This window comes from Neovison vison, chromosome 3 (genome assembly GCF_020171115.1).
Source record: "Neovison vison isolate M4711 chromosome 3, ASM_NN_V1, whole genome shotgun sequence".
Classification (NCBI taxonomy): domain Eukaryota; kingdom Metazoa; phylum Chordata; class Mammalia; order Carnivora; family Mustelidae; genus Neogale; species Neogale vison.
In genome coordinates this window covers 138,765,412-138,790,907 of record NC_058093.1, presented here as the reverse complement: position 1 = coordinate 138,790,907, position 25,496 = coordinate 138,765,412, and positions in this window count along the sequence as shown.

The following is a 25,496-nucleotide window of genomic DNA, read 5'->3' as shown; positions in this document are numbered from 1 at the left end:
ACACTCATGAAAGAAATTGAAGAAGACACAAAAAGATGGAAGACCATTCCATGCTCTTGGATCGGAAGAATAAACATCGTTAAAATGTCTATACTGCCTAGAGCAATCTATACTTTTAATGCCATTCCGATCAAAATTCCACCGGCATTCTTCAAAGAGCTGGAGCAAATAATCCAAAAATTTGTATGGAATCAGAAGAGACCCCGAATCGCTAAGGAAACGTTGAAAAACAAAAATAAAGCTGGCGGCATCACCTTACCTGATTTCAAGCTTTATTACAAAGCTGTGATCACCAAGACAGCATGGTACTGGCATAAAAACAGACACATAGACCAGTGGAACAGAGTAGAGAGCCCTGATATGGACCCTCAACTCTATGGTCAATTAATCTTCGACAAAACAGGAAAAAATATACAGTGGAAAAAAGACAGTCTCTTCAATAAATGGTGCTGGGAAAGCTGGACAGCTATATGTAGAAGAATGAAACTCGACCATTCTCTTACACCGTACACAAAGATCAACTCAAAATGGATAAAAGACCTCAACGTGAGACAGGAATCTATCAGAATCTTAGAGGAGAACATAGGCAGTAATCTCTTCGATATCAGCCACAGCAACTTCTTTCAAGATACGTCTCCAAAGGCAAAGGAAACAAAAGCGAAAATAGACTTCTGGGACTTCATCAAAATCAAAAGCTTCTGCACAGCAAAGGAAACAGTCAAAAAAACAAAGAGGCAACCCACGGAATGGGAGAAGATATTTGCAAATGACAGTACAGACAAAAGGTTGATATCCAGGATCTATAATGAACTCCTCAAACTCAACCCACACGAAACAGACAAACACATCAAAAAATGGGCAGAAGATATGAACAGACACTTCTCCAATCAAGAAATACAAATGGCTATCAGACACATGAAAAAATGCTCATCATCATTAGCCCTCAGGGAGATTCAAATTAAAACCACATTGAGATATCACCTTACACCAGTTAGAATGGCCAAAATTAACAAAACAGGAAACAACATGTGTTGGAGAGGATGTGGAGAAAGGGGAACCCTCTTACACTGTTGGTGGGAATGCAAGTTGGTGCAGCCTCTTTGGAGAACAGTGTGGAGATTCCTCAAGAAATTAAAAATAGAGCTTCCCTATGACCCTGCCATTGCACTCCTGGGTATTTACCCCAAAGATACAGATGTCGTGAAAAGAAGGGCCATCTGTACCCCAATGTTTATAGCAGCAATGGCCACAGTCGCCAAACTATGGAAAGAACCAAGATGCCCTTCAACGGATGAATGGATAAGGAAGATGTGGTCCATATACACTATGGAGTATTATGCCTCCATCAGAAAGGACGAATATCCAACTTTTGTAGCAACATGGACGGGACTGGAAGAGATTATGCTGAGTGAAATCAGTCAAGCAGAGAGAGTCAATTATCATATGGTTTCACTCATTTGTGGAGCATAACCAATAGCATGGAGGACAAGGGGCGTTAGAGAGTAGTAGGGAATTTGGGTAAATTGGAAGGGGAGGTGAACCATGAGAGACTATGGACTCTGAAAAACAGTCTGAGGGGTCTGAAGTGGCGGGGGGGGGTGGGAGGTTGGGGGTACCAGGTGGTGGGTATTATAGAGGGCACAGCTTGCATGGAGCACTGGGTGTGGTGAAAAAATAATGAATACTGTTTTTCTGAAAATAAATAAATTGGGAAAAAAAAAAATTGTCATCAGCATTCCCATTAATCCCGACTTGGACACTTGTATCTCAAGATATTTTTAGGCTTTAGATTTGTCTTGTTTCATTTCCCATTAGTTATGCTATATCCACAACCCTGTTCATCTTTTCATAAATAACATTACTTCTATTGTTTTTAACCACAATTATAATAGCATAATTTGGAGAGGGCATTAAGATTTCCTAGAGCTGGAATATGTGTACAATATCTGAGTGTGTACCAGGAATCTTTTATTCTGCTAGTGGTTTTAGAGCAAGAAATTCTCAGTGTTACATCATCCTACAATGGCCATTAATGAGCTCCATGGCTATAAAAGTATAATAAGTTCCAACTATGTTACGTAGAGATATTTTTCTCATTTAGAAGTTTGGCTTTTACTATCACAATGTAAATGCATCCTGTATGAGAAATCTATTTGTTCCTGAAGAGATTTAATATTTATCTGTATGCCTTGCAAACACCTTATCAAAATGAGAAGTAGAATGAAGACTTTAACAATAAATCTATTTTAATGTGTTATTTTTTCATATTATATAAATGTTGAGAAATTTAAAGACTAGATAAAGAGTCAAGAAAAAAATCGTTTATGACACTGAGGAAGAACAGCAAATAGGTTAAATAAATCAAACATACAATTTTGAATTTAAAAATCTTTGATATTTTTTGAAAGTTTGAATTTATTTTATTTAGACTAAAAAAAGCAAATAAAATATTAATTCAGTTGTGTATCTACAAGGAGCTCAAATGGACGAAAATAATTCAAAGGTTGATTTTCAATATTTTTTCAGGTCCTTATCTGGAGACTTTTTCTTGTTCCCTCTCAAAGGACTATTCGTGACATAATTAGTGCTAATAGTCCTTTATCAGAAACATGACTTTTTACTCCTTTTTGTTTATGTTGCATTTTGCAGATTCCAAGGAAGTTTTTTAGGCTCTTACAAAAGGCCTGTAAAAAGCTAAGAGGGCAAAAGAGAATGTAGAGATTACAGGCAGGAGACCAGGGCCAAGTCTGTTAATAGAACATTTGTATCTGGCTGATCTGGCTGCCCTTGGAGTGGATGTAGCTGATAAACCTTGGGTCTACTGAGCAGATGTTACCTCTCCAGATATTTAAAAGACCACATGCCTCCCACTGCTCTCAAAATAAAGATGAAAAATCTCAGAAGACATGATATATAAGCTTTCATATTTCTTCCATCGCCTTTTAAATATACTAGATGACCCAATGGTCATGCTCTTTTATTTCACTATCTCACCCAGAACCGAAATAAATACGGCCCACATAGAACTAATTTTACTGTTGGAATCTGTTTGGTCCAGTCACATAATCATTATAACCTGAAGGGTATTCCCTTCAGTTAAGAAAGACCAAATACTAATCTTAGTTTTAAAATTGATAATGATCTTCCAGTTAATATTATTATCATTACAAAAGAGTATAAGGATGTATCCTTAAAGTGCCCAATTAGAGATAATGTGCTTAATTAGTGAGAAGGCTTAAATGATCACCCTTCAATACACGTAAAATACAGTATTCCTATTGTCAGTGTTTAATTCCTAATTGCTCTGGCACCATCAGCAGTACATTTCCTGAACATTTCATCTCCAGTTGAAATGATCTATTTCATTTTTATTCAATTGGGGAGAATTCAGCACTAATATTTCCTACAAATATTTTTGTGAGTTTCCTTATTCTGAAGTGAAAGCCCAACATTTTTAGTAATTCTAAGTATAAATAAAAAAAATCATAATGTTTTTTCCAATTTATAGCCATCACATTTTTACTGGAGAGTGACATTTTATTATCTTGAGAAAATAAATTGCAGGCATTTGCTTCTATGCATTTCAAGGACAAGAAAGAAAAGATAGTGTATGACCTCCCAGACTGTAGAACAGAGGCCAATGCAACTACCTACAATACCTACAATTAAAAAATAATCCAGCTCCTGGAACAAAAAAGTTGACTGATTCTCTAATAAATTTGTCATGCAGGAAATATCACAGGGAGTATGCCTGGACACATTTTGTGATTGCTTCTAGGGTTTTAGAGAAGGGCTTTCTTCAAGCAATGTGAGAACTGTCACGTCACAGAATTGCTCGTTCATTCAAACCTTATGAATATATCCCATTTTTGGCGGGGCAAAATTTTTACATCAAAGCATTAATGAAAACACCCTAAAAAACTATTTGTGACAAGGGGCGTTAGAGAGGAGTAGGGAATTTGGGTAAATTGGAAGGGGAGGTGAACCATGAGAGACTATGGACTCTGAAAAACAATCTGAGGGGTTTGAAGTGGCGGGGGGGGGTGGGAGGTTGGGGTACCAGGTGGTGGGTATTATAGAGGGCACGGCTTGCATGGAGCACTGGGTGTGGTGAAAAAATAATGAATACTGTTTTTCTGAAAATAAATAAATTGGAAAAAAAAATAAAAGAGAACCAATACCAGAAGCACATTTCAGAAATTAAAAACAAACAAACAAACAAACAAAAAAAACCTATTTGTGTTTTCTCTATGTTTTTTTTCCCCTCTTTTCATTGTGTTCTTAAATAAGCCATTTCCTGACAGGTAAAAAGATGGTCTTATCATAGGAAAAGCTTAACCTGGATCATTTTGTGTATTTTATATTAAATAGAAGTATCTTTTTCAAAATATATCCTGTAATAATCATTTATAAGCTCCAGGTTAAAACTGGCTCTAATTTTCCCAGTTCAGTTTTTTGCAACTTACTGCTAAGATATGAGAACTGGCAAAGCAGGGGAAGTAATTACTAACATTTCCGCTGTTGCCAGGCCCTTGTACTTTGTTCCATTTTTTTTGGGTGGCTGGTTCTCAGTTTAACCCAGTTGATGGAGCATGCACACACTATAGCCCCCTCACAGTCCCCAGACTTACTTGCTTTCAGAAATATAAGTTCTCTGGCAAGGAGAAAGTCACGAATCTGCCTTTATTCTGTGTGGGTTAGCTTTTGCTCCCTAATTTTCCTTCTATTCTCAGTTGAAGGATAAAACTTCTAGAGAATCAATGTTTATGAAGTAGGCACAGGATAACATCGGCATATTGCGTTCCAAGAATTTCATGGTGATGGGAATTGGAAAAAATCAGAGTGTCTCCCGAGTATATATATTTGTCTTCTTCTTCCCCTGTTTAGAGTGAAAGAGACTTGGAAAGTGGGAAATGTTCATCTCATTGTAGTTCAGGACACTTACACTTGATAAAATCCTAATAATTGACATTAACAATTAAGCTAAGAGCTGTGCATATTAACTGGATGTCCGGCCAAACCTCAGCAAGGGTATTTTCACCCAGCACTAAAATGCCTAGAGAATGGGACGAAAGGCAAAACATCCTTTGTCCACTGGCAGATGGTGAGCCTTGACAAATGGTACCCATCTGAGGAGGAGAAAATAAAGCAATACTAACAACAATAAAATAACAAGAAAGGGACCTATGTAATGACACAGCAGGGAAAAAAAAAAAAAAGGAAATCATCATCCTAAAAGCTGAGAAAATGATACCAAGATCCAGAAATAATAATAATAATGAAAGGAAATTACAATAGCTTTTCAGACTCATTATAGGATGCAAAACAATACAAACTTTACGATGCAGGTGTGAAAGCACATGGTAATGTGGACATAAGACAGGATGCAATGAAGTGAGAGGTGGCTAAGAAAGGGAGAATGGCAGAAAAACTCCAATGCAATGAAAAAATTCGACAATAAAATCTATTTCAAAATCAAATCACTGTTAAAATGTAAATGTCAATTCTTTTTTCCAGAATGCAAGGAAATTGACCAAGAGATTAAGAGGAAGGGAGCCAAAGGAAAAAAGATGACAGACATGGATAATAAATTATGGAAGAAGAATTTTGGGTGTTTTGAAGGAGAAGAAACCATTGGAACATAAGTAAAATCTAAAACAAACAAGCAAACAAAACTCTGAGTAAGCCAACTGTGAAATCACACTGTGCTATACATAAAATAATCAAAGAGTTCCATCCCTAGACACCCTTGGCAAAATTTTTGAATTAAATGGTTAAAGAAAATATTGAAAGAACACCCAGAAGAACTGGCTGCCTTTATATTTTTCCTCTGTATTACTAAGTGCCAGAAAATGCTGGCATTCAATCTATAGTGTTTTTAAAGGGAAAGGCTGTAACGGAAGAATTTCTTCACTAGCGAAACTGTCTTTCATTTGTGAAGCCAACAAGAAACAATTCTCTTATAAGCGAAATTTTAAAGATAAACAATCACCTATCCATCTTGGAAACAAACAACATAAAGGAATATTTCAAATGAGACAAAAATCAGAATTAACAATTTAAGAAGGCAGAAGTAGTGATAGACATGGTAGAGACAAATTTGCATTTATTTTCCCTTCTAGGAAATATACCAAGAGGAACTTATCTGTACTATGGAAAAAGATTTAAGCATAAAGGAACACATTATAGTACAATTATAGCATAACTGTAAAAAAAAACCCTAAATATTTAACAATAGAATATCATTCAACAAGCTAAGTTTATGATGAGTTTTAATGATATAGAATAGGTTTATGATCAAATATTTTGTAAAGAGCAAAGTATGAAGTGATAAATCCATGAATTAGCAATGTGAAGAAAAATTACATGTGACTTTTATCTGTAACATTTTTATATCTTTAAAAAAGATCTGAAGCAAACATTTAGCAAAATAACTTCAAAATATTTGGGGTAGTGAGTATATTAGTGTTTTTTTAAAACCTCATTATATATAGTTTTTCAGAACTAATTTCTTTCAAGAAAAATCACAGAGGGGCATTTGGGTGGCTCAGTTGGTTAAGTGTCTGTTGATTTTGGCTCAGGTCATGATCTCAGGGTGGTGAGATGGAGCCCTGCTGGAGATTCTCTCCCTCTCCTCCTGCCCCCCCCCCACTCTCTCTCTTTCTTTTTTTTTTTTAATATTTTATTTACTTATTTGACAGACAGAGATCACAAGCAGGCAGAGAGGCAGGGAGAGAGAGAGAGGGGAAGGCAGGCTCCCCACCGAGCAGAGAGCCTGATGTGGGGCTCGATCCCAGACCCCAAGCCAAAGGCAGAGGCTTTAACCCACTGAGCCATCCAGGCATCCTCTCTCTCTCTTTCTAAAATAAATAAATCTTTTTTAAAAAAATTATAGAAATAAGATTGTAGGAAAAATTGGCCATTTTGCCACTTTTGGGCACTGGTAACATTGTTCTTTCCCCCTTCTCATTTTATGCTTTCCATTAGATTTTTCATATGTTCTAAAGAAAACTTGCACTGCCCCAAATGAGAGAAAATCATTCACCAAGCTTCAGAAATAAGAGCTTTTCAAAAAATTCTAACACCCACCCATGAGTAAAATGAAACTTAACCTCCCTATCAATTTCTTCATTCACAAAATAAAAAGGTTAACATCTCTGCTTCCTAGAATTATGAGGCTTACATAATAAAATGTTCTGCAGCAGTACATGTCTCGAAGAAGGATTTTTCTGAATGAGTATCTTCATTGGGAGGGGCTGATTTTGCTGGAATTTGATTAATTTGGTTTGTGACTGAGAGGCACAGCAATTGTTCTTGCAGTTGTAATCGGAATTAAACTGCTGTATGAAGTTCTCTTTAATAGAGGAGTGTTGTCCATTTCCCTTGGAAGACAGGGTAGACCTACACTAATGTCATTCTGTGACTTTGGCCACATTCAAGAGAACTACAGAGGAAGAAGCAGAAACTTTGCTGTAGGGGATGAAGCCCCCTGGTCTGTTCGGAAGGCGGTGCAGGGTCAAGTACAGAAGAGCCAATCAAGGGAGTGGGAAGCAGGGTATTCTAATTCATCTAAGGGGCAAGAGGTCAGATCCGGAGAAGAAACAAGTAGCCATCTGTCTAGACACCTGACCCTGTATCTCTTCTTCCTCAGCACATAGCTAGACTACATTCCCTGGCCTTCCCTGCAGCTCAGTTTGCCCTTGGGACTGAGCTCTAGCCCGTGGCATATAAACAGAAGTGATGTACACTTCAGAGTGATGTGCTTGACCTAGGAAACCTTCCCACAAATGATCCTTCACTCTCTTCTCCCTTTCGCTGGCTTGATACAGATAACCATGGCAACGAGCTTGGCCTCGCTTATCGCAGAGATAAGACATTAGCAGGTTCTCCTGAGTAGGCACTTAGGATTTTTCATGAGCATAAAATAAACTTAGTGTGTTCACCTGCTAAAATTTTTAGTTTGTACTTTATAGTGGCTAGCATTGCTCTAAGTAATACAGGTTTCCTCATACCACAGAGGTGGCAAGTTGAAGATAATACCAAAACTGAGGTCCCAAAACCTGAAAGTAGAGATCAAAAACAATGGGAGCCCTCATAAAGGCCTTCAGATTTTGATCAAGGCGGCAGGGCGGAAGTGAGGTCCTAGTGCAGAGCTCACATGGAGCAAAGATTTGTCTATTTTAATTGCCATGCATAGATCTTATCATATAGCATCTGCAGTGAGGCCAGAATCATGCCTAACTGGAAATCAAAGGGAGTGTTAAGTAATATTGCCATTAACATACAAATATGTCCCATGGCTCCCATCATTTGAAGCAACACATTTCCCATGATGCCCTATCTTCCCTTTAGCTGTTCTCAATTTCTTCACCTTCTTCCCCGCCAAACCTTGGGAAAGAGGAAATTGTCCACATATGCTATTTCCTGTTATTTCCCAAGGAATCTTCATCCTATTCCAACGCAATTTCTGCTTGCACCATCCCAAAACCTCCTGGCAAGGCAGCCACTGACTTTGACAAAGGCGAATCTAATGGAAACTTTTCAGTCCTCAAGAAACTGGAAGTTTTATCAGCTTTCAGTAGAATTGGTGGCTTGCCTTCTACTTAAAACTATCATTGCTTTTCCTTGAGCTCAGAATAAAATATAGGAAGTTTTGGCATGACCTGGGAATCTCCATGTGAGCTGGCCGTCACCTGCTTGATGTCATGTCTAGGCAATATAATGTAATGGTTTAAGGGCTGGGACCCTTCCATTCAAAATCTGAGTTTCAATATTGACCTCTGAAAGTATTTTCTCCCTGCTTCACTTTCCTTTGTATGTAAAATGGACAGCATTATGATGCCTATGTTATAGATCTGTCGTGGGGGCCAAACGACGTAATGCATAAGAAGTTATAACCATGCGCAACACATATGAAAAGCTCTACTATTATTAAGTTTTTGTACTTTTATACCAGCAAAATATCTTCCTACCACACCAGCTTTCTCTCTGCTCCCTGAGCCAAGTTTTATTTATTTCCCCTGCTCCCACCTTGGTCTCCCACATGCTTTCTCCCCCCACCCCCACCCCCTCCGAGAATGCTTAATCCTCCAATATCTCCAACTGTCTTCTTTTCATTCTTCCTTTGGGGAGGCGTTTCTGCCTTACCTAAAATTGCTCCTCATTTTTATTTCTTAGTGATGCTCCACTGTTTTCTTTCTAGCACATAAAACAAAGTGTAATTGGCTTGAAACACATACTCACACCCCTATAGTTATTGCTTTTGTGTCTTATTGTATTCCAGGCTTCATGCTCTTAGTAACCATTCAGCCTATCACTGTGCCTGGTGCATATCAGGTTGCCAATAAATATGTATGGTGGAAACGGTTAAATGAATGAATGTAAGTGCTTCCTGTATACCGCTCCAGCTTCCCCAGTGGGTGAGCAGGCCTGCTGAAAAGAAAATGAGTGGCAACAACAGGTAGAAAGTGTTGTAGACAGAGAAGACAAAGTAGTGTCTATATAATGTGAAATGTTTCATATTTAGACATGATCATTTTAGTGGTAATCAAGAGCTACTTCATCTCAATAATACTTATGACCTTTTTACACAGCATAAAGTGTAGGTACATAAGATTAAATTCACCTTAAAAGGCCACAGAATCTTTGTTAGATCTGGAAATGGTTTCTGTTTCAAATGACATAAGCTCATTGAAGGCAAATCTTAAATGGTACCTAGGACAAGGCACTAAATAAAGTAGATGCTCAAAAAACACTGAGTAATTCCTAAATTAGTTAATAGTTCCCCTGAAGTGGTTAGGTAGCTATAATTGCCTATTTGATTCTAAGTGACTTGCATCTAATTCCACATTTTGATGGCAGCAATCCTGCCAAGTGAAATTGGCCACAATCTCTGGCTAAGCTCAACTTACTTTAATATTTTTGGCTTTTCCCCAAAATATTTAGAGTTTTCTTTTCACCTTCAGTGATTTACTATTCAACCATGGTTCACAGAGGTTAAAAGCATCAACCTTAGTACATATACAGTGTTGCTGTCAATGTCTTGAGCAAAATTTTCTCATTCCCAGGCTATGGCAAAGAATTTCCAAGCATAAATTAGAAGCCCTCTGCTATTTTCATTTAAAGCGGTTTTTTTGCTTTGCTTTGTTTGTTTTTTACTAAGAGCACGTTATGCACCAGACATTACCTTCAGAGGTGACTTCAGCAGGGTCATGGAAAGAGGGATAAGAAATGTGCCTCCATAGGACCCAAGAACCTTTTTCTTTTAGTTAGTGGTTTACATGCTACCACTATTGTCTAGATGCCTCCAGACTTCCTCTGTGAATTTTTGAGGCTATAGTTCTGAGAGACAGAGAAGTCCAGAGTGTTTCCAGCATGTAACATGAAAAATTTAGTAGTACTATTACCATTATTGATTAAAGGGATGTTAGGAAATCCTCTCCCAAAGGGTATGTATCTATCTGAAAGAGTAGAATGTTGTATGGTGAAGACTCAGCTCTACAGGATAAGTTCCCCAAAGTAAGAGATTACACTTCAGCTATGGTAACATACCAAGAGGTCAGATATCTCCTAGGACAAGAACATGTGCATTTCTTTCCTCCAACAGGGCATTAGGAGAATGAAGTCTGTCTTTTAATGTGCCTCTTTCCCCATGTCTTCTTCTGCAATTTTCCCTCTACCCATTTCTTCACAAAACAGGCTCCCAGGGCCCTGATATTGTTCTTTCTTTTATCAGAAGTCCGAACATTGTACCTTGCATACCCTGAAAACACATCCTGTTTCCCCCACCATCTTTTATCTCAGGGCTCTCCATTTTGTTAAATAATAATGGAGACAAATCAGTCAACCAGGAATCTCTGTTATGAGTTCCAGTCCTATGCGAGGAGGGGGAGATACACAGATATTTTATGCCCAATCTTTCTTTTGCTTGCCAGCTCTTGATTTCTTTCATTTTCTATGAATACTATGAATACTATGAATAGTTTCTTCCCTCCATCGCTCGTTTCATGTGCGCATGGTAGGAATTTCACCTTTTCTAAAATAGATTAGAAAATTATAATTTTCTACTAAATTCTTATCAAGCTCTTTTCTTATTTTAATCTATGTATTGCTTATCTCTCTCCTCATTTCTATTTACCACATCCAGCCTCTACTTACACAATTGCTGATCCCAAACTAGAATTTACAGTGTGAATTTTGTTAAGATGGTGAAGCATCTCCATTCATTCATTCATTCATTCAATTAACATTTCCTGGGCATCAGTGTGGCAGAAACTAGAGTCAGTCCCAGGGAAGTCAAAATCCTTGCCCCTAGTCTTGTAAATGAAGGGGCATGTGCAGTATATTAATGGTAAAGAAGAGAAAGCAGACATTGGTCTGGCTTGTGATTTGTTTTAATCCAAGCATGCAGTCAGAATACATATTAAAACTTAAAAGAGCATTCATAGCTGTTTGAACATTTGCAATGTCAAGTTGAGTTATATTGGTGAATTGCTGCCCAATCTTGTTTGCAACACAAACGGAAGTGGACTTTTGTGTGTGTTGTTGTTGGTTGTTTTTTTTTTCTCAGTGCTAATATACATAGAGGGGAAGAAAAGGTAACAACTCTGATTATTTTGTCTCGTGAAGAAAAAATCCAGTATCTTGCACTAACATAAAATTTGGTTTAGTGGATTTAAGTTTAGGATTCCAAACAAAAATCTCTATCTGATATCCTTATGACTCAACTGAACTTTGGGTGAAAAAGAGTTCCCAAACTCCCAAAGGCAGCATATGACACCTCTCCATAGAGCCCTAGAGTAAAAACAGGACACTGATCCAAAGTCTTGGTACATCTTATGCCTGGTCTCCTGCTGACAAGAACGGCATGCCCTCTGAGAGGCACAGAACTACCTCTGATAGAAGAAACCAGGGATTCATTCTGAGGGTCAAGGCCAGCAAGCTCATAGAAGCTATTGCAGTGCACGGTAGGAGATGATTACAAGTTGATGGCGAGTGGCTTTTCTAGGCATGTAGAAGGGTTTTAGTACTGCAGGTGCAATTACCACTTAGCAAAGAATCAGCACCCTCTTACTGAAATTAGAAGATAAAATGAGTCAGGCTGGTGGACAAATTGCAGTCCATGGCCCTGCTGTGTTAGTGACCTATATTCACTTTCCAAACTTAGTATGAAGCTCCGTATCTGCAGCTAGCGATTTAGTGGAAGATAGCAAGGAGGGTAATGTGTTCAAGGGAGAAACAGGGAGAATTCAGTGTTATGACATCTCTTCAGACATCAAAAGGTAAGCTCAGGCTAGTGCAATCAACCTCCATCTTCAAACGTTGCTAATAGTAACATGGAGGAGTCAGGAGTGCAAGGATGCCGATCAAGAATTGGAAGCACAGGAGGATGACAGGAAGCACAGGGCAGAACACAGACGTGTGAATGCCACTAAAAATGGGTAAGCAGGATATCTAAACGTACAGCAAAGAAAAGGGAAATGACAGGTCTTGAGAAGGGTATGATTTTAAGGTTTTAATGTGAGATTTAGAGTAAGGTTAAGAGTGCAAGGAATTTCCACTTTCCTTAGAGTGGTCTTCATCTGAATCACCCTGTAAATGGAAATAAGCAGAGAAACTGATTCCAAGAGAATTATAAAATGAACTTTGGCTGGAAGAAATGATTAAAGGCATATGACAAGACTTGTCTAGACCTTATATTTATGTTTCTTCTATATGACATTGTTTTGTTTTTATAAATTTTTATTTGAGGGGTGTGGGGGTCTTATAATTAATCTGAACATGGGCACAAAATTAATTTAAAGAAAATAGGAAAATACTGAGATGTAAAGTTACCTAAAATTTCACTTATAATCGGAAGCATTTTTAAAATTACCTTCATAGGAGAAAAAAGTTTTATTTTATTTTTTTAAAAGGTATTTATTGATTTATTTATTTGAGATGAGAGAGAGAGAGAGAGAGAGCCCGCATGCACCAGCTGGGGGATAAGCAGAGGCAGAAGGAGGGAGAGAGAGAGAGAGAGAATCTGACTCCTTGCCCATTTGGGGAGCCTGACCCGGGGTTTGATCCCAGGACCCTGGGATCATGACCTGAGCCAAAGGCAGATGAGTCACCCAGGTGACCTATTTTTTAATTTTTTTTAGTTGAAAGAAGGTTTCTTTTCTTTTTCAAGTTTTTATTTAAATTCCAGTTAATTAACATAGTGTAATATTACTTTCAGGTGCAGACTCTAGTGATTCATCGCTTACATACAACACCCAGTACTCATCACAAGTGCCCTCCTTAATACCATCACCCATTTATTAATAAAATTGATAAAATTGATAAACCCTTAGCCAGAGTTATCAAAAAGAAAAGAGAAAGGATGCAAATAAACAAAACCACAAATGAAAGAGGAGAAATAACAACCAACAAACATAACAACAAGTAATTATAAGAGAATATTATGAAAAATTATATGTCAGCAAATTGGACGATCTGGAAGAAACAGAAATAAACTACCAAAACTGAAACAGAAAGAAATAGAAAAATGTTTTAAAGTACAGATTTCACCTAATTCAGAGCTTGGAGTCAGACTAAATTTTAAATTAAATTAAATTAAATTTTAAATTAAATCACTCATGCGACTTAATGCAATTCAATAAATATTTGCTAAGTACCATTATGGATATTGAGGATGAATAGGAAGCATTTTCAAAGACATTTTTAAAACACATCAATCTTTTCTGGTCCTAAAGACTTAAAAACTATTTGAGAGCAAGGGTATAGTGAGAGACATGAGTGAAAGAATCATGTTCAGGGATTTGACAACAAATACATTTTTAATGACAACATAGGCAAATTCTGACTCAAGAAATCTAGGCCTAACGAAGTCCATATCCACCAAGAAAGTAAGGTTTTAAGAAATAACACATGGGAAACACTGAAAAATCCTTCAGACTTTAAGGAGCAGGGGAACTGAGAAAACATGTACCCAATTTGGCTATTAAGAGAGAAGGCAGCATTGCAAAATGGGCCACCATACATAGGGATCATGAAGAAGGCAAAGTCTTCAGGGATGTGAAAGCAATACTTCCAAGTAGCTCTTTTAGGACACAAGATGGTGGGAGCTGGAAGAATCAGAAGAGGTCAGAATCTTGAATGGCTGTGTGTGTGTGTGCGCGCGCACGCGTGCACATGATGCTCTTTTTATTGTTTCTTTGCATTAAAGGTTAAAATTTGCGTAGAGAGGTGATGGAGCCCACTGAGAAGGAGATACTGGAAATAAAAACAAAAGTGCAAAAAATTAAGGTTTAGATCCTGGTGGGGCAGAGATACATTGATATCAAGAGCAGAAGCTAAAACATCTATGTTGTCTTGGAGGTGAAATAAATAGTCCTTTGTCAACCACCAGGGAGAGGGTGGTCCTTCTTCAGACAGGGATAGGGGGGTAATGTTTTCCCACTCCTAGGGAGGTCTGGGGAGGGGCCTGGAGGGGTGACAGGATGGAGAAGGGTCTGAAAGGAAACAGAGATGGTAAACACAAGGGAAAAGCTGGACTAGAAAGGAATGAGTTGACAAGGTTCATGTGCAGTGATCTTTATTCTCTTGATAAAGCAGGAGTCAGGGATGTCCAAACTGAATTTCTAATTCTGGACTGAACTACAGGATCAGTTTTGATGCAGCTAATCCAGGAGCACTCGAGGAGACTTTAGAGAGGAAAGCTGGTTAGATTAACACTAGATTTTGTTTTCATTATTATTTATAACATGAATTTCTTTTTTGGTACTTTTTGTAAACTACATTAGGTGTTTAAGTCTCTCTCTACCTTATAATATCACCCATGTTTCCATTATTATTTCCGAGAGTGAGTCAGTATGTTAAGCAGAAAAATATATTTGAGTAAACTTTTCAATAAAACCAGTGTTCAAGGCGTGGGAGAAAGGGGAAGACGCTAACACTTATTGCCTAATCTCAGTGGAAAAGATGAGATTCTGGACTAAATCAAAATGAACAAATTCAATGAGAAACACATTATCATTGGAGAAGACTTATTTTTTCAAAATAGGATATTTGAATAAATAGCATATTATTCAACTAATCTAAAAGTCAAATGGAAACATCCTATTCTTAGACACTTGTCAAGTCACAGTTCTCAAAGTTTGTATTCTGGACATACAAGCAGCAATATGACAGAGTACTCTTGTTTTTGTCTTAGGGAAAATTATACTTCTACTTAAAATAATCCCAAATAGTGGCACTTACACTGAAATTTTCATTATCAAGTTAAAAATTCTAATGGTAAACTGATCTCAGAAGTGCTTCAAACAATTTATAGTCAATTTAAACAATTCAAATATGTAGTCTTAAAAAATTTTCAGAAAGAATCTTCTCTGTTATCCTTATGTAATAGATGAGCAAAGGATACTTAGAGAAGTTTTCTCAAGGTCAAAATTATTTGAGAACAGACAAAAATCTATAACATTCTGTAACTCTCCCTTCATTCAGTCTCTTATTCATCTATCCATCATGCTTCTTGTTTCCATAATTACTTTGAACCGAAAGCAGCTCTCTTCCTCAAGGAAATGTCTCTTGGAGGGTTTCATAACAGTGTTATATACTTCATTGGCTTCTTGGCTAACTGAAATAGATCATCTTCCATATGTGGTGTTATTCTACAATTGTGATTTGGAGGAAAGAAGGGGCCAGGTGTAGAGATAGAAAAGAAGCTGGAAAATCATGACAGCATATGCTCAAAAATTAATGAGCATTTTTATTTTTCAGTCACAGAGTTGGGCTGAACTTTCAAGACTTTTAAATGACATTTACTGCTTTAAGAGTTTTTATAGACTGAAACAAAAACAAAAACAAAAAACCAACCCCAAACCAAAAAACAACCAATGATTCACGTCTGAGGAGGAGCATCAGTTGCTTTCAGAGGCTAAGAGTTCCAACTAAGCCTAAGGCCAGTGACTTAATGCCTGTCCCCATCTGTCCTATTGGGAATACCAACACTCAGCTGAGAGATGGTGGTGTGTGGTCCAGAGACAATGAACTGTATATCCTTGTTAGTTTCCTAGGGCTGCTGTGACAAAGTATTCCATACTGAGTAGCTTGCAGCAGAAATTCATTGTCTGGAATAAATAGTTCTGGAAGCTTAAAGTTTGAGATGCAGGGTTGGTTCCTTCTGAAGGCTGTGAGGGAGGGATCTGTTCTAGACTCTCTTGGCTCATAGATGGCGCTCTTCTTTCTCTGTCTCTTCCCATTGTCTTCTATGAGTGTCACTGTGTTCAAATTACTTTTTTGAAAGGACGCCAGTCATACTGGGTTAGGGCCAATCCTAATGACCTTACTCTAACTCGATTACATCTGTAATGACTCTATCTTCAAATAAAATCACATTCTGAGATGAGAACTTCAACATGAGAATTTGGGAATGTGGGAGATACAATTCAACTCTTAACAACTTGATAATCCAGAAATGCCATCTCTCTTTTTTTTTTTTTTTAAGATTTTATTTGTTTACTTGAGAAAGAGGGAGAAAGAGAGAACACAACAGTGGCGAGAGGCTGAGGGAGAAGGAGAAGCAGGCTCCCCGTTGAGCGAGGAGCCCCACATAGGGCTTGACTTCAGGACCCCAGTATCATGACCTGAGCCAAAGGCAGATGTTTAAAGGACTGAGCCACCCAGGCACCCCTCCAGAGATACTATCTTAAATGTATTTAAATTACCAAAGTAGCTTGAGAGAGAACCAAAAATACTGACATAGTGTGTGAAAGGATGATAAATCTGCATCAATCTATTACAAAGCATTTGTTAAAAAAAAAAGAGAGAGTGAGAGAAATCAAGAAGTGAAAACATAAGCACCTTATTTGGGATTATAAAGATAGCCAAAAGAAAAACTTATCCTGAAAGCCATTAACAGGGGCTTCTGAGATCTTGGGGCAGAGAAAATGATCAATTATTTTCATCATAGATTCTGTCATACTATTTTATTTTTTAAAGGTATATATACTTTGTATATACTTAAAAGTATATTTACTTTTAAAAAGCATATTTACTTTGGTAACTTTCAAACTAAATCAAACTAAAGGTCTAAATTCCTGATGACTCTGAGACTGATAGTTGTAAGAAAATAAGTATAGCCTGGGAAGACCAAGTAAAATGACCTCACCTGATAAAAACTTGCATGATGTTCCTATGCAGATAGCTGTCAATTGATAATGGAAAATGAGACACCACAGGACTAGGGGATGGAGCTGCCTTCTTTCACTGACAAAGGTAGTGTCTAGTAGGAAAGCATTGTAGACAGAGGATAAAACTGAAAATATAGTTTCAGGATTAAAGGATAGAGAACGGGGCTGGGAGTATGCAAGATTTTTTTTTTTCCCCAGAAACATCACTCATTTGTTTTACGGTTTTGAATAAGACACTTAACCTTTCAATCTCACTGCAAATATTTTTTTATTATCTGTAAAATGGGAGGAATACTCCTACTTTGATTTATAATTTATTTTTCTCAGCCATTTTATTTTTATAGTCTTTTTTCTTAATATTTGTGTGTGTGTATATATATTATATATACATACTTGTGTGGATACACATGTATATAAACTTATTTTGTTGTCAGAGGTCATAAAATTTTATTGCCGTAGTGTAATAAATTCTCCTTCAAAACATTTCTCAAAATCACAAAAACTCACTCTACTCCTGACTCTCCACAGCAAAGTTCCTGTCATCAGAGTTGCGAAGAAGTGAAAACCCACGACACACTAGCAGAAATTAAACAGCAAACTATTGGTTCTGGAATATGAAGGCTGGCTTATAAACAGTGTGCAGTAACCCTGACTTTAACTGCTCATCAATTTAAGGGAGTTCCTTATTGGTTATGAAGAAAGGAAAAACAAACAAACAAACAAACAAAGGCATCTCTGCTCAGTAAGACTCTGCAAAGCCTATTCCTGCAGAGAACCCAGAAATTGAATTTGGAGAAGCTCTTTTCAAGCTGTAATGCACCACCTGCTTCCAGCTATAAAACCCAAAGAGGAAGGACAGGAAACATACTCAACAGCAAGAGGCAATTTCTAGCCTTGTGCAGCTGGGTCTCTGTAGAGAAGTAATCTTTTGTAGAATGTCACCAGCCTTTCAGGAAACGTGAGGCTATGTCTTGGGTTAGTTGATATCCCGTCATTGCTTTAAGTATTATCATCTACGTTTTTATGCATTGTCAACTTAAATACATAAAAAATGAGGGGGCAAATTTTGTTTTGTGAAATGTTCATGAAATAGTTACCAAACGTTAGTCACCACAGTAGGTGTTACAAGCCAAAGGGAAGGAGAAGGTCTGGGGGGGAGAGTGGTTACAGGAAAGCAGCCTTCAAACTGAAAGCACTCTACAGACAGAGGAAACCATCATAAGAGATCATTGAAAAAGAAAACAAAACAAAAACCGGCTCAAACACAGGATCTATCATATGGATACATGCATTACAGATTTTGTTTTGCACTACCTAGGAACAGTTTTCTGGACAAGGGGCTGTGAAGCCTTTGGAAAGGGGTAGACAGGAAGCAGAATGTCCCCTCCCACCTTGTAAAGAATGACCTTATCTTTTATAGGAGGATAGAACTCCACTAGTCTTTTGCTACTGCAATGCCACTGTTGTATTATTCAGCTTTTTGAATTCTCTCTGTAAGGGCCAGGGCAATTCTATCTCAGATTAAACAGCCATTTTGTTGTTTATGCAGTAAAATATGATGGACCGGTCCTTGATAACAGAGCCCAAATACAAGGACAGGTCAGGTCATGTGGAGATAACAGAGCCCAGAATACAAGGAAGAGTCAGGCCAGGTGGAGATATCTAATCAGTAAAGTGCACATACTATCTCCCTAACTACCAAAGAATGTGGGCCCCACCTTTTGGGTTCCAATTCTTTTTTTTTTTTTTTTAAAGATTTTATTTGTATATTTGACAGAGAGAGAGATCACAAGTAGGCAGAGAGGCAGGCAGAGAGAGAGGGAAGCAGGCTGCCTGCCAAGCAGAGAGCCTGATGTGGGGCTCGATCCCAGGACCCTGAGATCATGACCTGAGCTGAAGGCAGAGGCCCAACCCACTGAGCCACCCAGGTGCCCCTGGGTTCCAATTCTGACCAAGGTGATAGGCTAGTTCAAATAGCTACTATAGGGTGAATTGTAATTCAATTGGCCACCCCTGCGTAACCTAGCATGACTATGCAACTTTTTCTGTGTGTTACAATCTCATTGGCCACCTGTGTGTGGCCAAGCTCAACTATATGGCCTTTGCTCTATAAAAGTTAGTCTGTGAGTCAGTAATACTCTACTGACTCTACTCTGGGAGAGGTCGCTCTCTCCATAAGGGACGGCCCCGACTAGTCAGTTTGATTCTTGGTGCTGGTGCAAAATAAAGCTTTGCTGGACCTTTGCTTTGTATCAGTCTCTCTCCTTTGATCACGGACCCTAACATCCTCCATTCTCTGTGTGATGGTAAACTAACATGTTTCTCATTAATAAGGGGAGATGCCCTTCAATTCTAAAAAAGTGTAGCTAAACCTCACTAATTTGGGGAAAATAAGAAAAGAGAGCTAAAGTGATTTTTTAAAACTCAATTTTTATGAAATTTGATGAGTGCAAAGTATCTCATGGTAAATGTAACTTACACACTAATTCTTTTGGGCTGAAGCTACCAACGCCCCTGAAAAATCCCTACTCACTGTTTTAGGACGTGAGTTTACCTTGGGATTTTTAGTGTTGCTATTTTCTTTTTGTTTTTGCTGTTGTTTCTTTTTGGTTTTGCTGTTGTTTTTTCATTTCTTCTTAGCAAAGGAGTGACATGATCTGGGGTATTCATTGGGAAGATAATTCCGACAATGATGAGAAGAAATGGAAGGGAGTAAAATGCTTAGGTAATTAGATATCTGGGTAATCTTAGGTAGTGATAATAATCCTTGTAAGAGAGCAGCAAATATAAGATACCTTATAGGGGGGAAAATCAACAGAACCATGCTTTATTTATAATTTCCCTTTCTAAAGCATCAAGGTGAGCTGTCTCCTGTACATTGAAGTTATATTAATACAGGTTGGTGGAATAAATGAATGCGCACCCATGGAAGGAGGAAATTGCTTCATATGTGAAAGAATCAGTTAAAATTTAAGGGGTAGTGGTGGGGAGGGAGCAACAATGTGACCATGATAAAACTACAGTTTGAAGACTTCATGACTGTTGGTATTGGGTGGTCTTGATTCAGAGAAATGATGCATTTATTAGGCAGACCTGTTCAAACCACTTTTGCAATTGTTGATGATCCTGGGTGAGACACCCAATGCCCCAATGCAGGACACAAAGAGCACCTAGTGTACGTAGAACGGACGGCACAGATGTGATGTATAGTTAAAACTGCCAATGGAGAGACCCAGTCATGACCTCTCCTGGGGAAAGAATGAGACAGAAGAGGAGTGAAAGAAAGAAAGGAGGGGAGGCAGGGGCAGAAGCTCAGAGAACAATGTTTATGATGGACGAAGGTTATATGACTATGCAGTGACAAGACAAGGACACTGTCAGAAAATTTTAAAATATTAATTCAGAAGAAAAACCCATTATTCCAATATGAAGCTACTAGATCGGTAACCCTGTCCTTCCTTTTCCTCCAAGAAAGATCTCACTTATCCTGCTAGGTTTTTTTGTTTTGTTTTTGTCTTTGTTCGTGCCCAACATGGGGCTTGAACTCATAACCCTGAGATTACAGGTTGCATGCTCTACTGAATGAGCCAGTCAGGCACACTGGACTTGTCCTCCTGTTTTGGGTTAATAAGATAGAAATGTTTGAACTAATCAGAAGATAACTGTCCATGTTAAAGGTAAATATGAGGAAAAACTTTATTGAAGTCTCAATTATAAAATGAAATGATCTTTTTAAAAATAGGATTTATCAAAGATTCCCTTTTTGTGAAAATCACTGAGCTGTATTGATGTATCTACTCATTCTACAAACATTACTTACTTTTATATAAATTATGCTAAAATTTGAATCCTAAAATATTAGTGGCAATATGAATCTTAGATTTCTCTGAAAGTCCAAACTACCTTTTTTTTTTAATAGAAAGCTAAAATTATTTATATATATGTGTATATATATGCACATATATGGTTTAGGAGATTATTACAGTTGAAAGCACTCAAAATTTTATGAATTAAATGCATACATAATGAAGAAACAAAATGATGAGCTGTATTAAGATACATAATTTTTATCATTTTATTTTTATACATACAGAATGGTCTGTAGTTATAAATATAAAATAGGTGGAATTGGGAGGGGATCTTCAAGAAAGTTACATATTGAAAAGTAAAATCATTTGGGAAACGATTAGTCCTCCCATTAGTTAAGGCCTGCCATTACAGAATGATGGCAGACATACATAACATCATAAATACCTATAGGAGAGCCAAACTCATTTACTAATAAGGTACATGATAGTAATAAGGATCTATGATTTTAAAGGTAACTTGACTCTTCCATGTGATCAAATCTCCCTGCAGTTCTGAGCTCTGCTTGGTAACTACTGCTTTCTACCTTGTATTTTCTGTATTGCAAGGGGTATTTTTTATTATTATTATTATAACCAGGGAATTCTCTTCATTGATTCAACTGTCTACATAGTGCCTAGTCCAGGGACAAGCACAGTGTGTGCAGAATAAGTTAAAAAGGAGGAGTCACGGTGGGGAAGCTGTAGTGTCTGATTCTTTGTTCAAACAAAGCCAAGTTAAATAAGAATCTTAGAATAGTAAAGCAGAAGATTAGAGAGACTGCATGACGAACCCACCTCTCCACCAACATATTTTTTTGCAGCAGAAATCTCAAAAAGCTAAAGAGGTTTGCTAAAGTCACCAACCTGGTTAATGGCAAAACCAACCTGGCATGCTTTCTTTGGGTGTGTGTGTGAGATGGTGAAGGAGGGAGGGACTTTAGGGCTGGTGAATGAGGAGGGGAGGGGGCGGGGGAAGGAAAGAGATACAAGTACATAGGACACCTTTCAAAATTAAAAAATAAATAAAATCTAAATACTTAATTCTCTCAATGCTTCAAGTCTTTTGATTTTAAGCTCACTAACGCTTCAATGAAATTTCATTCCTCAGAGAGTAACAGTAATCAGAACAGTACTCAGCTCTGTGAGATTTACACTACTCTTCTGCCTTTAGAATTCTAAACTGCGTAGAAAAAAGCATAGTGGGATACCCAAAGTTGTCTGGAAACAGAGAAGAATGAAGTCCACACCTTCTTCATTTGCTTCTCATCTCACATGCTTTGTTTGTGCCTTCTTTTGGTGTGAGGACACGCGTTTGAGAGTGTCAACATCCATGACATATTGTGAATCTCACACAGTGGAGAGAGATTAGAGCAGCAGACAAGCAATGGGGACAAACAAGCCATTAGAGTGCAGGATCCCATTTTCAGGTAAACAACCTCGCTAATGAAGAAAACAATGCTAAAATGCCCACGATGACTTAAATAGAATCCTTCCAAAAATCCACTCTAAATTTAACTTTCTATATAAAGCCTTCTTCAAAATTTTCTATAACCTATTAAAGCACTTGAATGAATATCATATTGAGATGGAAGGAGGCCATTATAGTGAACAGCCATTGTGTGGGGAATTTGCATTAATAGCTAAAAAGGTATTGGTCTCTTGCTCCTTAGCAACTGCAAGTGATTTCTAGTAAAATTTTTCCTCTGTTTAAGGTGACCTTGTTCTTTTCCTTCCTAATTTATAGTCCCGATGGAAGGAGGGTCTGAGCAAATGGTTATTAAAAAAAAAATGCCAGTTTTATGAATGCACTTATTGTCAAACTAACATTCAGAAAAAGACAATTAAACTGTCCCCTCTCACTCTCCAGGCCGTTCAGAATGGGTGGGATTGAATTTGGGGGATTACGTGGTCCTAACAAAAATCAGACAACAATAATAATGTCTAACATTTGTTGGGGGCTTAGAATGTTCCAGGAACTGTTTCAAATGTCACACATGTATTAACTCATTTATATCTTATAACAACCTTACACGGTCAGGCAGGTTATTATTACTACCATTCTGTAGGAGAGAAACGAGACAGAGAGAGACTATATAACTTGTCCAAGGTACACAACTACCAAGTAGTAGAACCAGTGTTAAAAATGAGGCAATTTGACTGTTCTTAACTTATAGGCTACAGGTTTCTCCTACCGGACCCGGTGTACGTCCCACTGTGCAGCCTAGCATTTGCTCCCAGTTAATCATGAGACAGATATCAACCTGGCATTTAGCTGCTCAGTGGAATTTGTGAGTCCTCAAGTCCTGGAATATTAGAGATTAAATGTATTCTAGTAATCTGTACTCTAAGATTCCATTTTTTTGTTTGTTTGTTAAGATTTATTTATTAGAGAGATATGGGAAGGAGCAGAGGGAGAGAAGGAGAGAATCTCAAGCAAATTCCCACTGAGCATGGACCTGGACCCTGGGCTCCATCTTATGACTCTGAGATCATGCCCTGAGCCAAAAATCAAGAGTCCAATGCTCAACTGACTGAGCCACCCAGGCACCCCGGCCCCAAGCCTCCATCTTACAACTGAAGATCTGAAGAACGATTAGGACACTGACCCACGAAGGAAGCAGAGGCACAGAACCAGAAGCTATATGGGGTCTCCTAAAGCTTTCAGTCCCTCACTGGATCTCAGGGTTCCCTTCAAGAGAGGGTTCAAGAGAGGGTTCCCTTGTCATGTGTCTGGAAAACGTACTTGTATTGATACAAATAATTTCAATAAAATTAACTTATATTAGCTGTTATAGACTAGGCAATATTTTGTGTTTTTAGATACATTCTCTAAGTTAGATTTATTATCTCACCTATTTTATAAGTGAGAAATCTCTGATGACTTGGTTAAATGCTGTAGGATGGTTTTCCACTTCATTTAATTCAGAGACAGACTTTCCCATTCCTTAGCAACCTTCCATAAAGGCTCTTGTACTGCCCACGGAGATCCCTTTTGAAGACCCAAGGTCTTACTCTCCCAGCTACTGCCCTCAAGAATTGCTGAAACCAAATGGGGTGAGCCCATATCCAAAGAATGTTCAGGCTGATTTTCAAGGCCCACCTCAGTCTCCAACCTCCCTGTGGGGTGGTGGTGTTGACTGAGCCCATGTGGGGACTATGTGACTTCGCAACTTCCCTGTCTGTTAATCCTGCTCCTTTTACTTTTCCTCCCCTCAGGTGTGAATCCCCAAACCCCTCCTCCCTAGCAACTTCCTGTAGGTAATCTGAATCTCAAAGTCCACCTAAGATTTTCTCTGTCCATCTGCCTCCTACCCCTCCTCCTGTGTGCTCTCTCTCTTAAAAATAAAAGGATCTCAAGGTGAACTCACCCTGGATTTAGAGTAGAGCCTAAATCAGATGACTGGTGTCCCTATAAGAGATAAGACACAGAGGCACAGCACACAGAGCAAAAGGCCATGTGAAGACAGAGGCAGAAACCAGAACAATGGGGCCATGAGCCAACAAATGCCTAGAGCCACCAGAAGGTGGAAGAGACAGCAGGGATTCTCCCCTGGAGTTTACAGCGGAAAAATGGCCTTGATGACACCTGGATTCCAGACTTGTGGCCTCCATAACTCTGAGACAAAGAACTTCTGTTTTGTTTAAGCCCACCCAGTGTGTGAAACATTGTTGCTGCAGCCCTGGAAATGAAGACTTTCACTGGATGCTTTCAAACCGAGTGAGGTCCCTTCCAGTTTCTGTATCTAGCACAGAGCCCTACCCAGGGCTCGATCTCATGACCCTAAAATCATGACCTGAGCCAAAATCAAGAGTTGGACATTTAACCACTCAGAAGCACCCCCCCATGAAGATTCTTAATTATATCTCTCAATAGCCTATTTCCAAATAAGGTCACAGGTTGAGGTTCTGGGAACATGTGAATTCTGGGGGACACTATTTACTTCAGCACACTAACACATAAACACACTCTTCTGCACAGCAGCCCCTCGTTATTGGTGCCCAGCTCTCGTTCCGTGTTCTCAGCTTTCCTGTTCCCTCCCCATCTCCTCCTTCTGAGATCATGCTCTTCTGCCCACAGGATCCTCTCCTCCACTGTTGTTACATCTGAATTCGAGATTTACTTCTCATTAGTTTATATGCTCCTAAGGCCCAGGTCATGGAGCCATAGTACTCGAGTTTCAACCAGAGAAACAGAACCAGCAGGCTAATAAAGTAGGATATAAAGAGATCTTTTTCAAAGAATTGGCTTACATGATTATGGGGGCTGGAAAATTTGAAATTTATAGACCAGGCCAGGAGGCTAGAAACTCTCAGGCAAGAGTGGGTACTGCAGTTCACGGGCAGGGTTTCTTCCTCAGGAAAACCTCAATTTTGTCCTTAATGCCTTTGACTGATTAGACGAGGTCCACCCAAATTAACAAGTATAACCTCCTTTCCTTAAAGTCAGCTGATGGTAGACATTGACCACATGTAC